Source organism: Lithobates pipiens, unplaced genomic scaffold (genome assembly GCF_037356315.1).
Source record: "Lithobates pipiens isolate NorthernLeopardFrog02 unplaced genomic scaffold, aLitPip1_a1.2 Scaffold_79, whole genome shotgun sequence".
NCBI classification, from domain to species: domain Eukaryota; kingdom Metazoa; phylum Chordata; class Amphibia; order Anura; family Ranidae; genus Lithobates; species Lithobates pipiens.
In genome coordinates this window covers 876487-890324 of record NW_027507902.1, presented here as the reverse complement: position 1 = coordinate 890324, position 13838 = coordinate 876487, and the positions used below count along the sequence as shown (strand labels likewise).

Here is a 13838-nt window from a genome sequence, read left to right as displayed (position 1 = left end):
AACCTCTGCATCCCGTGTCTCCTACCTCACCTCTCAAGGAACTTCTGCATCAAGTATCTCCTACCTCACCTCTCCAGGAACCTCGGAATCCCGTGTCTCCTACCTCACCTCTCCAGGAACCTCGGCATCCAGTGTCGCCTACCTCACCTCTCCAGGAACCTCGGCATCCAGTGTCTCCTACCTCACCTCTCCAGGAACCTCTGCATCCCGTGTCTCCTACCTCACCTCTCCAGGAACCTCTGCATCCAGTGTCTCCTACCTCACCTCTCCAAGAACCTCTGCATCCCGTGTCTCCTACCTCACCTCTCCAGGAACCTCTGCATCCAGTGTCTCCTACCTCACCTCTCCAGGAACCTCTGCATCCAGTGTCTCCTACCTCACCTCTCCAGGAACCTCTGCATCCAGTGTCTCCTATATCACCTCTCCAGGAACCTCGGCATCCAGTGTCTCCTACATCACCTCTCCTATAACCTGTGTCTCCTACCTCACCTCTCCAAGAACCTCTGCATCCCGTGTCTCCTACCTCACCTCTCCAGGAACCTCTGCATCCAGTGTCTCCTACCTCACCTCTCCAAGAACCTCTGCATCCAGTGTCTCCTACCTCACCTCTCCAGGAACCTCTGCATCCAGTGTCTCCTACCTCCCCTCTCCAGGAACCTCTGCATCCAGTGTCTCCTACATCACCTCTCCAGGAACCTCGGCATCCAGTGTCTCCTACCTGACCTCTCCAGGAACCTCTGCAACAAGTGTCTCCTACCTCACCTCTCCAGGAACCTCACCTCTCCAGGAACCTTGGCATCCAGTGTCTCCTACCTATCCTCTCCAGGAACCTCGGCATCCAGTGTCTCCTACCTCACCTCTCCAGGAACCTCTGCATCCAGTGTCTCCTACATCACCTCTCCAGGAACCTCTGCATCCCGTGTCTCCTACCTCACCTCTCCAGGAACCTCGGCATCCAGTGTCGCCTACCTCACCTCTCCAGGAACCTCGGCATCCAGTGTCTCCTACCTCACCTCTCCAGGAACCTCTGCATCCCGTGTCTCCTACCTCACCTCTCCAGGAACCTCTGCATCCAGTGTCTCCTACCTCACCTCTCCAAGAACCTCTGCATCCAGTGTCTCCTACCTCACCTCTCCAGGAACCTCTGCATCCAGTGTCTCCTACCTCCCCTCTCCAGGAACCTCTGCATCCAGTGTCTCCTACATCACCTCTCCAGGAATCTCGGCATCCAGTGTCTCCTACCTGACCTCTCCAGGAACCTCTGCATCAAGTGTCTCCTACCTCACCTCTCCAGGAACCTCACCTCTCCAGGAACCTTGGCATCCAGTGTCTCCTACCTCTCCTCTCCAGGAACCTCGGCATCCAGTGTCTCCTACCTCACCTCTCCAGGAACCTCTGCATCCAGTGTCTCCTACCTCACCTCTCCAGGAACCTCTGCATCCAGTGTCTCCTACATCACCTCTCCAGGAACCTCTGCATCCCGTGTCTCCTACCTCACCTCTCCAGGAACCTCGGCATCCAGTGTCGCCTACCTCACCTCTCCAGGAACCTCTGCATCCAGTGTCTCCTACCTCACCTCTCCAGGAACCTCTGCATCCAGTGTCTCCTATATCACCTCTCCAGGAACCTCGGCATCCAGTGTCTCCTACATCACCTCTCCAGGAACCTCGGCATCCAGTGTCTCCTACCTCACCTCTCCAGGAACCTCTGCATCCCGTGTCTCCTACCTCACTTCTCCCATAACCTGTGTCTCCTACGTCACCTCTCCAGGAACCTCTGCATCCAGTGTCTCCTACCTCACCTCTCCCATAACCTGTGTCTCCTACCTCACCTCTCCAGGAACCTCTGCATCCAGTGTCTCCTACCTCACCTCTCCAGGTACCTCTGCATCCAGTGTCTCCTACCTCACCTCTCCCATGACCTGTGTCTCCTACCTCCCCTCTCCAGGAACCTCTGCATCCAGTGTCTCCTACCTCACCTCTCCAGGAACCTCGGCATCCAGTGTCTCCTACCTCACCTCTCCAGGAACCTTTGCATCCAGTGTCTCCTACCTCACCTCTCCTATAACCTGTGTCTCCTACCTCACCTCTCCAGGAACCTCTGCATCAAGTGTCTCCTACCTCACCTCTCCAGGAACCTCGGCATCCAGTGTCTCCTACCTCACCTCTCCAGGAACCTCGGCATCCAGTGTCTCCTACATCACCTCTCCCATAACCTGTGTCTCCTACCTCAACTCTCCAGGAACCTCTGCATCAAGTGTCTCCTCTCCCATAACCTGTGTCTCCTACCTCAACTCTCCCGGAACCTCTGCATCCAGTGTCTCCTACCTCACCTCTCCAGGTACCTCTGCATCCATTGTCTCCTACCTCACCTCTCCAGGAACCTCTGCATCCAGTGTCTCCTACCTCACCTCTCCTATAACCTGTGTCTCCTACCTCACCTCTCCAGGAACCTCTGCATCCCGTGTCTCCTACCTCACCTCTCCAGGAACCTCGGAATCCCGTGTCTCCTACCTCACCTCTCCAGGAACCTCGGCATCCAGTGTCGCCTACCTCACCTCTCCAGGAATCTCGGCATCCAGTGTCTCCTACCTCACCTCTCCAGGAACCTCTGCATCCAGTGTCTCCTACCTCACCTCTCCAGGAACCTCTGCATCCAGTGTCTCCTACCTCACCTCTCCAGGAACCTCTGCATCCAGTGTCTCCTACCTCACCTCTCCAGGAACCTCTGCATCCAGTGTCTCCTACCTCACCTCTCCAGGAACCTCGGCATCCCGTGTCTCCTACCTCACTTCTCCCATAACCTGTGTCTCCTACCTCACCTCTCCAGGAACCTCTGCATCCAGTGTCTCCTACCTCACCTCTCCCATAACCTGTGTCTCCTACCTCACCTCTCCAGGAACCTCTGCATCCAGTGTCTCCTACCTCACCTCTCCAGGTACCTCTGCATCCAGTGTCTCCTACCTCACCTCTCCCATGACCTGTGTCTCCTACCTCCCCTCTCCAGGAACCTCTGCATCCAGTGTCTCCTACCTCACCTCTCCAGGAACCTCGGCATCCAGTGTCTCCTACCTCACCTCTCCAGGAACCTCTGCATCCAGTGTCTCCTACCTCACCTCTCCTATAACCTGTGTCTCCTACCTCACCTCTCCAGGAACCTCTGCATCAAGTGTCTCCTACCTCACCTCTCCAGGAACCTCTGCATCAAGTGTCTCCTACCTCACCTCTCCAGGAACCTCGGCATCCAGTGTCTCCTACCTCACCTCTCCAGGAACCTCGGCATCCAGTGTCTCCTACATCACCTCTCCCATAACCTGTGTCTCCTACCTCAACTCTCCAGGAACCTCTGCATCAAGTGTCTCCTCTCCCATAACCTGTGTCTCCTACCTCAACTCTCCCGGAACCTCTGCATCCAGTGTCTCCTACCTCACCTCTCCAGGTACCTCTGCATCCAGTGTCTCCTACCTCACCTCTCCAGGAACCTCTGCATCCAGTGTCTCCTACCTCACCTCTCCTATAACCTGTGTCTCCTACCTCACCTCTCCAGGAACCTCTGCATCCCGTGTCTCCTACCTCACCTCTCCAGGAACCTCGGAATCCCGTGTCTCCTACCTCACCTCTCCAGGAACCTCGGCATCCAGTGTCGCCTACCTCACCTCTCCAGGAATCTCGGCATCCAGTGTCTCCTACCTCACCTCTCCAGGAACCTCTGCATCCAGTGTCTCCTACCTCACCTCTCCAGGAACCTCTGCATCCAGTGTCTCCTACCTCACCTCTCCAGGAACCTCTGCATCCAGTGTCTCCTACCTCACCTCTCCAGGAACCTCTGCATCCAGTGTCTCCTACCTCACCTCTCCAGGAACCTCGGCATCCAGTGTCTCCTACCTCACCTCTCCAGGAACCTCTGCATCCAGTGTCTCCTACATCACCTCTCCAGGAACCTCTGCATCCCGTGTCTCCTACCTCACCTCTCCAGGAACCTCGGCATCCAGTGTCGCCTACCTCACCTCTCCAGGAACCTCTGCATCCAGTGTCTCCTATCTCACCTCTCCAGGAACCTCTGCATCCAGTGTCTCCTATATCACCTCTCCAGGAACCTCTGCATCCAGTGTCTCCTACATCACCTCTCCTATAACCTGTGTCTCCTACCTCACCTCTCTAGGAACCTCTGCATCCAGTGTCTCCTACATCACCTTGCCAGGAACCTCGGCATCCAGTGTCTCCTACATGACCTCTCCAGGAACCTCTGCATCAAGTGTCTCCTACCTCACCTCTCCAGGAACCTCACCTCTCCAGGAACCTCTGCATCCAGTGTCTCCTACCTCACCTCTCCAGGAACCTCTGCATCAAGTGTCTCCTACCTCACCTCTCCAGGAACCTCTGCATCTAGTGTCTCCTACCTCACCTCTCCAGGAACCTCTGCATCCAGTGTCTCCTACCTCCCCTCTCCAAGAACCTCTGCATCAAGTGTCTCCTACCTCACCTCTCCAGGAACCTCTGCATCCAGTGTCTCCTACCTCACCTCTCCCATAACCTGTGTCTCCTACCTCACCTCTCCAGGAACCTCGGCATCCAGTGTCTCCTACCTCACCTCTCCAGGAACCTCTGCATCCAGTGTCTCCTACCTCACCTCTCCAGGAACCTCTGCATCCAGTGTCTCCTACCTCACCTCTCCAGGAACCTCGGCATCCAATGTCTCCTACCTCACCTCTCCAGGAACCTCTGCATCCCGTGTCTCCTACCTCACCTCTCCAGGAACCTCGGAATCTCGTGTCTCCTACCTCACCTCTCCAGGAACCTCGGCATCCAGTGTCGCCTACCTCACCTCTCCAGGAACCTCGGCATCCAGTGTCTCCTACCTCACCTCTCCAGGAATCTCGGCATCCAGTGTCTCCTACCTCACCTCTCCAGGAACCTCTGCATCCAGTGTCTCCTACCTCACCTCTCCAGGAACCTCTGCATCCAGTGTCTCCTACCTCACCTCTCCAGGAACCTCTGCATCCAGTGTCTCCTACCTCACCTCTCCAGGAACCTCTGCATCCAGTGTTTCCTACCTCACCTCTCCAGGAACCTCGGCATCCAGTGTCTCCTACCTCACCTCTCCAGGAACCTCGGCCTCCAGTGTCTCCTACCTCACCTCTCCAGGAACCTCTGCATCCAGTGTCTCCTACCTCACCTCTCCAGGAACCTCTGCATCCAGTGTCTCCTACCTCACCTCTCCAGGAACCTCGGCATACAGTGTCTCCTACCTCACCTCTCCAGGAACCTCTGCATCCAGTGTCTCCTACCTCACCTCTCCAGGAACCTCTGCATCCAGTGTCTCCTACCTCACCTCTCCAGGAACCTCGGCATCCAGTGTCTCCTACCTCACCTCTCCAGGAACCTCTGCACCCAGTGTCTCCTACCTCACCTCTCCAGGAACCTCGGCATCCAGTGTCTCCTACCTCACCTCTCCAGGAATCTCTGCATCCAGTGTCTCCTACCTCACCTCTCCAGGAACCTCGGCATCCAGTGTCTCCTACCTCACCTCTCCAGGAACCTCTGCATCCAGTGTCTCCTACCTCACCTCTCCAGGAACCTCTGCATCCAGTGTCTCCTACCTCACCATCCAGGTACCTCTGCATCCAGTGTATCCTACCTCACCTCTCCCATGACCTGTGTCTCCTACCTCCCCTCTCCAGGAACCTCTGCATCCAGTGTCTCCTACCTCACCTCTCCAGGAACCTCGGCATCCAGAGTCTCCTACCTCACCTCTCCAGGAACCTCTGCATCCAGTGTCTCCTACCTCACCTCTCCTATAACCTGTGTCTCCTACCTCACCTCTCCAGGAACCTCTGCATCAAGTGTCTCCTACCTCACCTCTCCAGGAACCTCGGCATCCAGTGTCTCCTACCTCACCTCTCCAGGAACCTCGGCATCCAGTGTCTCCTACATCACCTCTCCCATAACCTGTGTCTCCTACCTCAACTCTCCAGGAACCTCTGCATCAAGTGTCTCCTACCTCACCTCTCCAGGAACCTCGGCATGCAGTGTCTCCTACCTCACCTCTCCAGGAACCTCTGCATCCAGTGTCTCCTACCTCACCTCTCCCATAACCTGTGTCTCCTACCTCACCTCTCCAGGAACCTCTGCATCCAGTGTCTCCTACCTCACCTCTCCAGGTACCTCTGCATCCAGTGTCTCCTACCTCACCTCTCCCATGACCTGTATCTCCTACCTCACCGCTCCAGGAACCTCTGCATCCAGTGTGTCCTACCTCACTTCTCCCATAACCTGTGTCTCCTACCTCACCTCTCCAGGAACCTCTGCATCCAGTGTCTCCTACCTCACCTCTCCCATAACCTGTGTCTCCTACCTCACCTCTCCAGGAACCTCTGCATCCAGTGTCTCCTACCTCACCTCTCCAGGTACCTCTGCATCCAGTGTCTCCTACCTCACCTCTCCCATGACCTGTGTCTCCTACCTCCCCTCTCCAGGAACCTCTGCATCCAGTGTCTCCTACCTCACCTCTCCAGGAACCTCGGCATCCAGTGTCTCCTACCTCACCTCTCCAGGAACCTCTGCATCCAGTGTCTCCTACCTCACCTCTCCTATAACCTGTGTCTCCTACCTCACCTCTCCAGGAACCTCTGCATCAAGTGTCTCCTACCTCACCTCTCCAGGAACCTCAGCATCCAGTGTCTCCTACCTCACCTCTCCAGGAACCTCGGCATCCAGTGTCTCCTACATCACCTCTCCCATAACCTGTGTCTCCTACCTCAACTCTCCAGGAACCTCTGCATCAAGTGTCTCCTACCTCACCTCTCCAGGAACCTCGGCATGCAGTGTCTCCTACCTCACCTCTCCAGGAACCTCTGCATCCAGTGTCTCCTACCTCACCTCTCCCATAACCTGTGTCTCCTACCTCACCTCTCCAGGAACCTCTGCATCCAGTGTCTCCTACCTCACCTCTCCAGGTACCTCTGCATCCAGTGTCTCCTACCTCACCTCTCCAGGAACCTCTGCATCCAGTGTCTCCTACCTCACCTCTCCCATGACCTGTATCTCCTACCTCACCGCTCCAGGAACCTCTGCATCCAGTGTGTCCTACCTCACTTCTCCCATAACCTGTGTCTCCTACCTCACCTCTCCAGGAACCTCTGCATCCAGTGTCTCCTACCTCACCTCTCCCATAACCTGTGTCTCCTACCTCACCTCTCCAGGAACCTCTGCATCCAGTGTCTCCTACCTCACCTCTCCAGGTACCTCTGCATCCAGTGTCTCCTACCTCACCTCTCCCATGACCTGTGTCTCCTACCTCACCTCTCCAGGAACCTCTACATCCAGAGTCTCCTACATCACCTCTCCCATAACCTGTGTCTCCTATCTCACCTCTCCGGGAACCTCTGCATCCAGTGTCTCCTACATCACCTCTCCCATGACCTGTGTCTCCTACCTCACCTCTCCAGGAACCTCTGCATCCAGTGTCTCCTACCTCACCTCTCCAGGAACCTCTGCATCCAGTGTCTCCTACCTCACCTCTCCCATATCCTGGATCTCCTACCTCACCTCTCCAGGAACCTCTGCATCCAGTGTCTCCTACCTCACCTCTCTAGGAACCTCTGCATCCAGTGTCTCCTACCTCACCTCTCCAGGAACCTCTGCATCCCGTGTCTCCTACCTCACCACTCCAGGAACCTCTGCATCCAGTGTCTCCTACCTCACCACTCCAGGAACCTCTGCATCCCGTGTCTCCTACCTCACCTCTCCAGGAACCTCTGCATCCAGTGTCTCCTACCTCACCTCTCCAGGAACCTCTGCATCCAGTGTCTCCTACCTCACCTCTCCAGGTACCTCTGCATCCAGTGTCTCCTACCTCACCTCTCCAGGAACCTCTGCATCCAGTGTTTCCTACATCACCTCTCCAGGAACCTCTGCATCCAGTGTCTCCTACCTCACCTCTCCAGGAACCTCTGCATCCAGTGTCTCCTACCTCTCCTCTCCTATAACCCGTGTCTCCTACCTCACCTCTCCAGGAACCTCTGCATCCAGTGTCTCCTACCTCCCCTCTCCAGGAACCTCTGCATCCAGTGTCTCCTACCTCACCTCTCCAGGTACCTCTGCATCCAGTGTCTCCTACCTCACCTCTCCAGGAACCTCTGCATCCAGTGTCTCCTACCTCACCTATCCAGGAACCTCGGCATCCAGTGTCTCCTACCTCACCTCTCCCATAACCTGGATCTCCTACCTCACCTCTCCAGAAACCTCTGCATCCCGTGTCTCGTGTCTCCTACCTCACCTCTCCAGGAATCTCTGCATCCAGTGTCTCCTACCTCACCTCTCCAGGTACCTCTGCATCCAGTGTCTCCTACCTCACCTCTCCAGGAACCTCGGCATCCAGTGTCTCCTACCTCACCTCTCCCATAACCTGGATCTCCTACCTCACCTCTCCAGAAACCTCTGCATCCCGTGTCTCGTGTCTCCTACCTCACCTCTCCAGGAATCTCTGCATCCAGTGTCTCCTACCTCACCTCTCCAGGTACCTCTGCATCCAGTGTCTCCTACCTCACCTCTCCCATGACCTGTGTCTCCTACCTCACCTCTCCAGGAACCTCTGCATCCAGTGTCTCCTACCTCACCTCTCCCATAACCTGGATCTCCTACCTCACCTCTCCAGGAACCTCTGCATCCAGTGTCTCCTACCTCACCTCTCCAGGAACCTCTGCATCCAGTGTCTCCTACCTCACCTCTCCAGGTACCTCTGTATCCAGTGTCTCCTACCTCACCTCTCCCATGACCTGTGTCTCCTACCTCACCTCTCCAGGAACCTCTGCATCCAGTGTCTCCTACCTCACCTCTCCCATAACCTGTGTCTCCTACCTCACCTCTCCAGGAACCTCTGCATCAAGTGTCTCCTACCTCACCTCTCCCATAACCTGTGTCTCCTACCTCACCTCTCCAGGAACCTCGGCATCCAGTGTCTCCTACCTCACCTCTCCAGGAACCTCGGCATCCAGTGTCTCCTACCTCACCTCTCCAGGAACCTCGGCATCCAGTGTCTCCTACCTCACCTCTCCCATAACCTGGATCTCCTACCTCACCTCTCCAGAAACCTCTGCATCCCGTGTCTCGTGTCTCCTACCTCACCTCTCCAGGAATCTCTGCATCCAGTGTCTCCTACCTCACCTCTCCAGGTACCTCTGCATCCAGTGTCTCCTACCTCACCTCTCCCATGACCTGTGTCTCCTACCTCACCTCTCCAGGAACCTCTGCATCCAGTGTCTCCTACCTCACCTCTCCCATAACCTGGATCTCCTACCTCACCTCTCCAGGAACCTCTGCATCCAGTGTCTCCTACCTCACCTCTCCAGGAACCTCTGCATCCAGTGTCTCCTACCTCACCTCTCCAGGTACCTCTGTATCCAGTGTCTCCTACCTCACCTCTCCCATGACCTGTGTCTCCTACCTCACCTCTCCAGGAACCTCCGCATCCAGTGTCTCCTACCTCACCTCTCCCATAACCTGTGTCTCCTACCTCACCTCTCCAGGAACCTCTGCATCAAGTGTCTCCTACCTCACCTCTCCCATAACCTGTGTCTCCTACCTCACCTCTCCAGGAACCTCGGCATCCAGTGTCTCCTACCTCACCTCTCCAGGAACCTCGGCATCCAGTGTCTCCTACCTCACTTCTCCAGGAACCTCGGCATCCAGTGTCTCCTACCTCACCTCTCCCATAACCTGTGTCTCCTACCTCACCTCTCCAGGAACCCATGCCTCCAGTGTCCCGTGTCTCCTATCTCAACTCTTCCATGACCTGAGTCTCCTCACCTCGCAAGTCTTCTGTGTCCTCACCCAATAGAGGTTCCGCAGACCCTCTACAGTCTGAGACCCACAAAGACCAGAGACAGCACTAAGGACCCCAGGGCCCCCCAATAGAGGATCCACAGACCCTCTACAGTCTGAGACCCACAAAGACCAGTGACACCACTAAGGACCCCAGGGCCCCCCAATAGAGGATCCGCAGACCCTCTACAGTCTGAGACCCACAAAGACCAGAGACACCACTAAGGACCCCAGGGCCCCCCAATAGAGGATCCGCAGACCCTCTCAAGTCTGAGACCCACAAAGACCAGAGACACCGCTAAGGACCCCAGGGACCCCCAATAGAGGATCCACAGACCCTCTACAGTCTGAGACCCACAAAGACCAGAGACACCACTAAGGACCCCAGGGCCCCCCAATAGAGGATCCAAAGACCCTCTACAGTCTGAGACCCACAAAGACCAGTGACACCACTAAGGACCCCAGGGCCCCCCAATAGAGGATCCACAGACCCTCTACAGTCTGAGACCCACAAAGACCAGTGACACCACTAAGGACCCCAGGGCCCCCCAATAGAGGATCCGCAGACCCTCTCAAGTCTGAGACCCACAAAGACCAGAGACACCGCTAAGGACCCCAGGGACCCCCAATAGAGGATCCACAGACCCTCTACAGTCTGAGACCCACAAAGACCAGAGACACCACTAAGGACCCCAGGGCCCCCCAATAGAGGATCCAAAGACCCTCTACAGTCTGAGACCCACAAAGACCAGAGACACCGCTAAGGACCCCAGGGCCCCCCAATAGAGGATCCACAGACCCTCTACAGTCTGAGACCCACAAAGACCAGAGACACCGCTAAGGACCCCAGGGCCCCCCAATATAGGATCCACAGACCCTCTACAGTCTGACACCCACAAAGACCAGAGACACCGCTAAGGACCCCAGGGCCCCCCAATAGAGGATCCGCAGACCCTCTACAGTCTGAGACCCACAAAGACCAGAGACACCGCTAAGGACCCCAGGGCCCCCCAATAGGGGATCCACAGACCCTCTACAGTCTGAGACCCACAAAGACCAGAGACACCGCTAAGGACCCCAGGGCCCCCCAATAGAGGATCCACAGACCCTCTACAGTCTGAGACCCACAAAGACCAGAGACACCGCTAAGGAGCCCAGGGCCCCCCAATAGAGGATCCGCAGATCCTCCACACCGACTCAGGGCCACATCTCGCACACCACTAGAAACACAACACCAGCCGGGGTCCAAAAATCAGACACCCTCCCCCCACTATGCTGGGGCCACAACTTGGAAGCCACCAGATCCACCACCCTGGTTGAGGGCCACAGGCGTTCCCGAATAGGGATGAGCTCCGGCGTGTTCGCATGGTCCACGTGCAGAGCCCGCCAGGAAGTTAGCGCTGCGCTAATCACAGGCAGTGAGACATTCTCCAATGTGCAGCAATGAGATCGGGAAATATCTCCCTGCCGGTGATTAGCGCAGTGCCGACTTCCTGGCGGGCTCTGCACGTGGACCATGCGAACACGCCGGAGCTCATCCTTATTCCCGACCAATAGAAGGTCTCCATGTGTAGGTGATGAGTGGGGGCCACCATGGGCCCATCTGTTGGGGGATGGAAGGGGCCCTATAAGAGGTCTCAGCCGCCATCTTTGTACACCCTTCCACTGATAAGGGGCTACATCTTGCACAGCACTAGAAACACAAAACCAGCCGGGGGCCAAAAATCAGACCCCCTCCCCCCACTATGCGGAGCCACAACTTGGAAGCCACCAGATCCACCACCCTACTTGAGGGCCACAGGTGTTCCCGACCAATAGAAGGTCCCTATGTGTTGGTGACGAGTGGGGGCCACCATGGCCGCCATCTTTGTACACCCTTCCACTGGTGAGGTGCCACTCATGAATGATGTACCTGGGCAGCCAATGAGGTGACAGAGAGCTCCACGGGAGGCGGAGCTATGATACTACACACCACCAACGTGTAACGGAAACCTGCCTGTGTTACATCAGAGGGGTGCGGGGTCACCCATACGTCACAGGGAACCCCAGGTTTCCCCTTGCGTCAGAGGGGGCGGGGTCAGGTGACGGGTGGCCCCGCCTTCCGTATATAAGAAACGTCAGGCCGCCGGAATCCTTGCAGTGTCTCCACCGCGGAGACAGAAGAAGGATGGATTCTCTGCGCTGGATGAGATGAGCCATCGCTGGAGAGATGACCGTCCATCGCTGGATAGCAAGAGTGGATTACCGCCGCTGGAATCTTTTTTTTTTTTTTTTTTTTTTTTAATAAAGGAATTTTTCAAAAGTGTGTTTGTCTTATTTAACCATTTTTACACTTTCTTTGTGAAATGGTAGGGGTACTTTTGTACCCCCTTACCATTTCAAACAGGGGGGGGGCTGGGATCTGGGGGTCCCCTTGTTAAAGGGGGCTTCCAGATTCTGATAAGCCCCCCGCCCGCAGACCCTCACAACCACCGGCCACGGTTGTGGGGATGAGGCCCTTGTCCTCATCAACATGGGGACAAGGTGCTTTGAGGGGTCATAGACCCCCAAAGCATCCTCCCAATGTTGAGGGCATGTGGCCTGATATGGTTCAGGAGGGAGGGGGGGCCGCTCTCTCGTCCCCCCCTCTTTTTCTGCGGCCTGCCAGGTTGCGTGCTCGGATAAAGGGTCTGGTATGGATTTTTAGGGGGACCCCCACGTCAATTTTTTTTTTACATTTGACGCGGGGTTCCCCTTAATATCCATACCAGACCTGAAGGGCCTGGTAATTGAATTTGGGGGACCCCCACGCTTTTTTTATTTATTTATTTTTTTATCAATGACTTTCATTGAGTGTTCTCTGTATTACGGAGCCGACAATTCATAATAGCTGCGAGTGATTTTAAAGGACTTTTTTTCCTGCATAAATGACACTTTGTGCAGGGACAGTTCTAAGCACCAGAAACATGCGCCCCTTCACAGGCATACTATAGACAACCCCCCCCCCCCCCCCCTACGAAATTTAAAGGAATATTACACTTTTATTGTTTCACTTTAATCATTATTAAAATCACTGCTCCCGAAAAAACGGCAGTTTTTAAAACTTTTTTTTGCATTGATCCATGTCCCCTGGGGCAGGACCCGGGTCCCCAAACACTCCCCTGGGGCAGGACCCGGGTCCCCAAACACTCCCCTGGGGCAGGACCCGGGTCCCCAAACACTCCCCTGGGGCAGGACCCGGGTCCCCAAACACTTCCCTGGGGCAGGACCCGGGTCCCCAAACACTCCCCTGGGGCAGGACCCGGGGCCCCAAACACTCCCCTGGGGCAGGACCCGGGTCCACAAACACTTTTTAGGACAGTAACTTGCAGAATCTTTTCTCTCTGTCAAATCTTTTTTCTCTGTGGAATATTTTCTCTATATAATCTTGGACTAATAGAGGTAAGGTTAGGCACATTCGACCACAGGTTCTATAGACAGATTGTTATTGTCAGAGTCACTACGAATCTCCTATTCTATATCGAACTGTTGTAACAATGAAAACGAAAATAAAGCATTTATTTATGTCGGATCTTTCCTTTTTCGGATTCTGTGCTTTCGTTATCATTTGTCAAAATGAAAACGAAAATAGCTGAAATTCGGACGAAAACGAATGCACATGTCTAGAAATGCATGGTGCATGTGCAGTAAGCATTTTTGGATCAAAATGTCACTTCTGTTGCAATTTCTGATGGGTATCGGTAATGATAGAACACTGGCCCGTCCTGGGATTGCCCCACCCCCCCGGAGTCAGTCTGTCAGACCCCTCTGCCAGCACCCACCTCCACCCCCTCTGCCAGCACCCGCCTCCACCCCCTCTGCCAGCACCCGCCTCCACCCCCTCTGCCAGCAGCCGCCTCACTGTCAGCTGCCCCCTCTTTCAACCACCCACTTTCAACCCCCGTTTCCCCCCCTCTGTCAGCCGCTTCCCCCTCCCCCCTCTGTCAGCCGCTTCCCCCTCCTCCCCTCTGTCTGCCGATTCCCCCTCACCCCCCCATC

At 55.6% G+C, this 13838-nt stretch overlaps 1 protein-coding gene across 1 annotated transcript in view; it reads left to right on the top strand.

The window, feature by feature from the left end:
• Positions 1 to 13838, top strand: part of LOC143960006 (uncharacterized) — a 269947-nt gene that overhangs the window by 70916 nt on the left and 185193 nt on the right. The window lies entirely within an intron of this gene.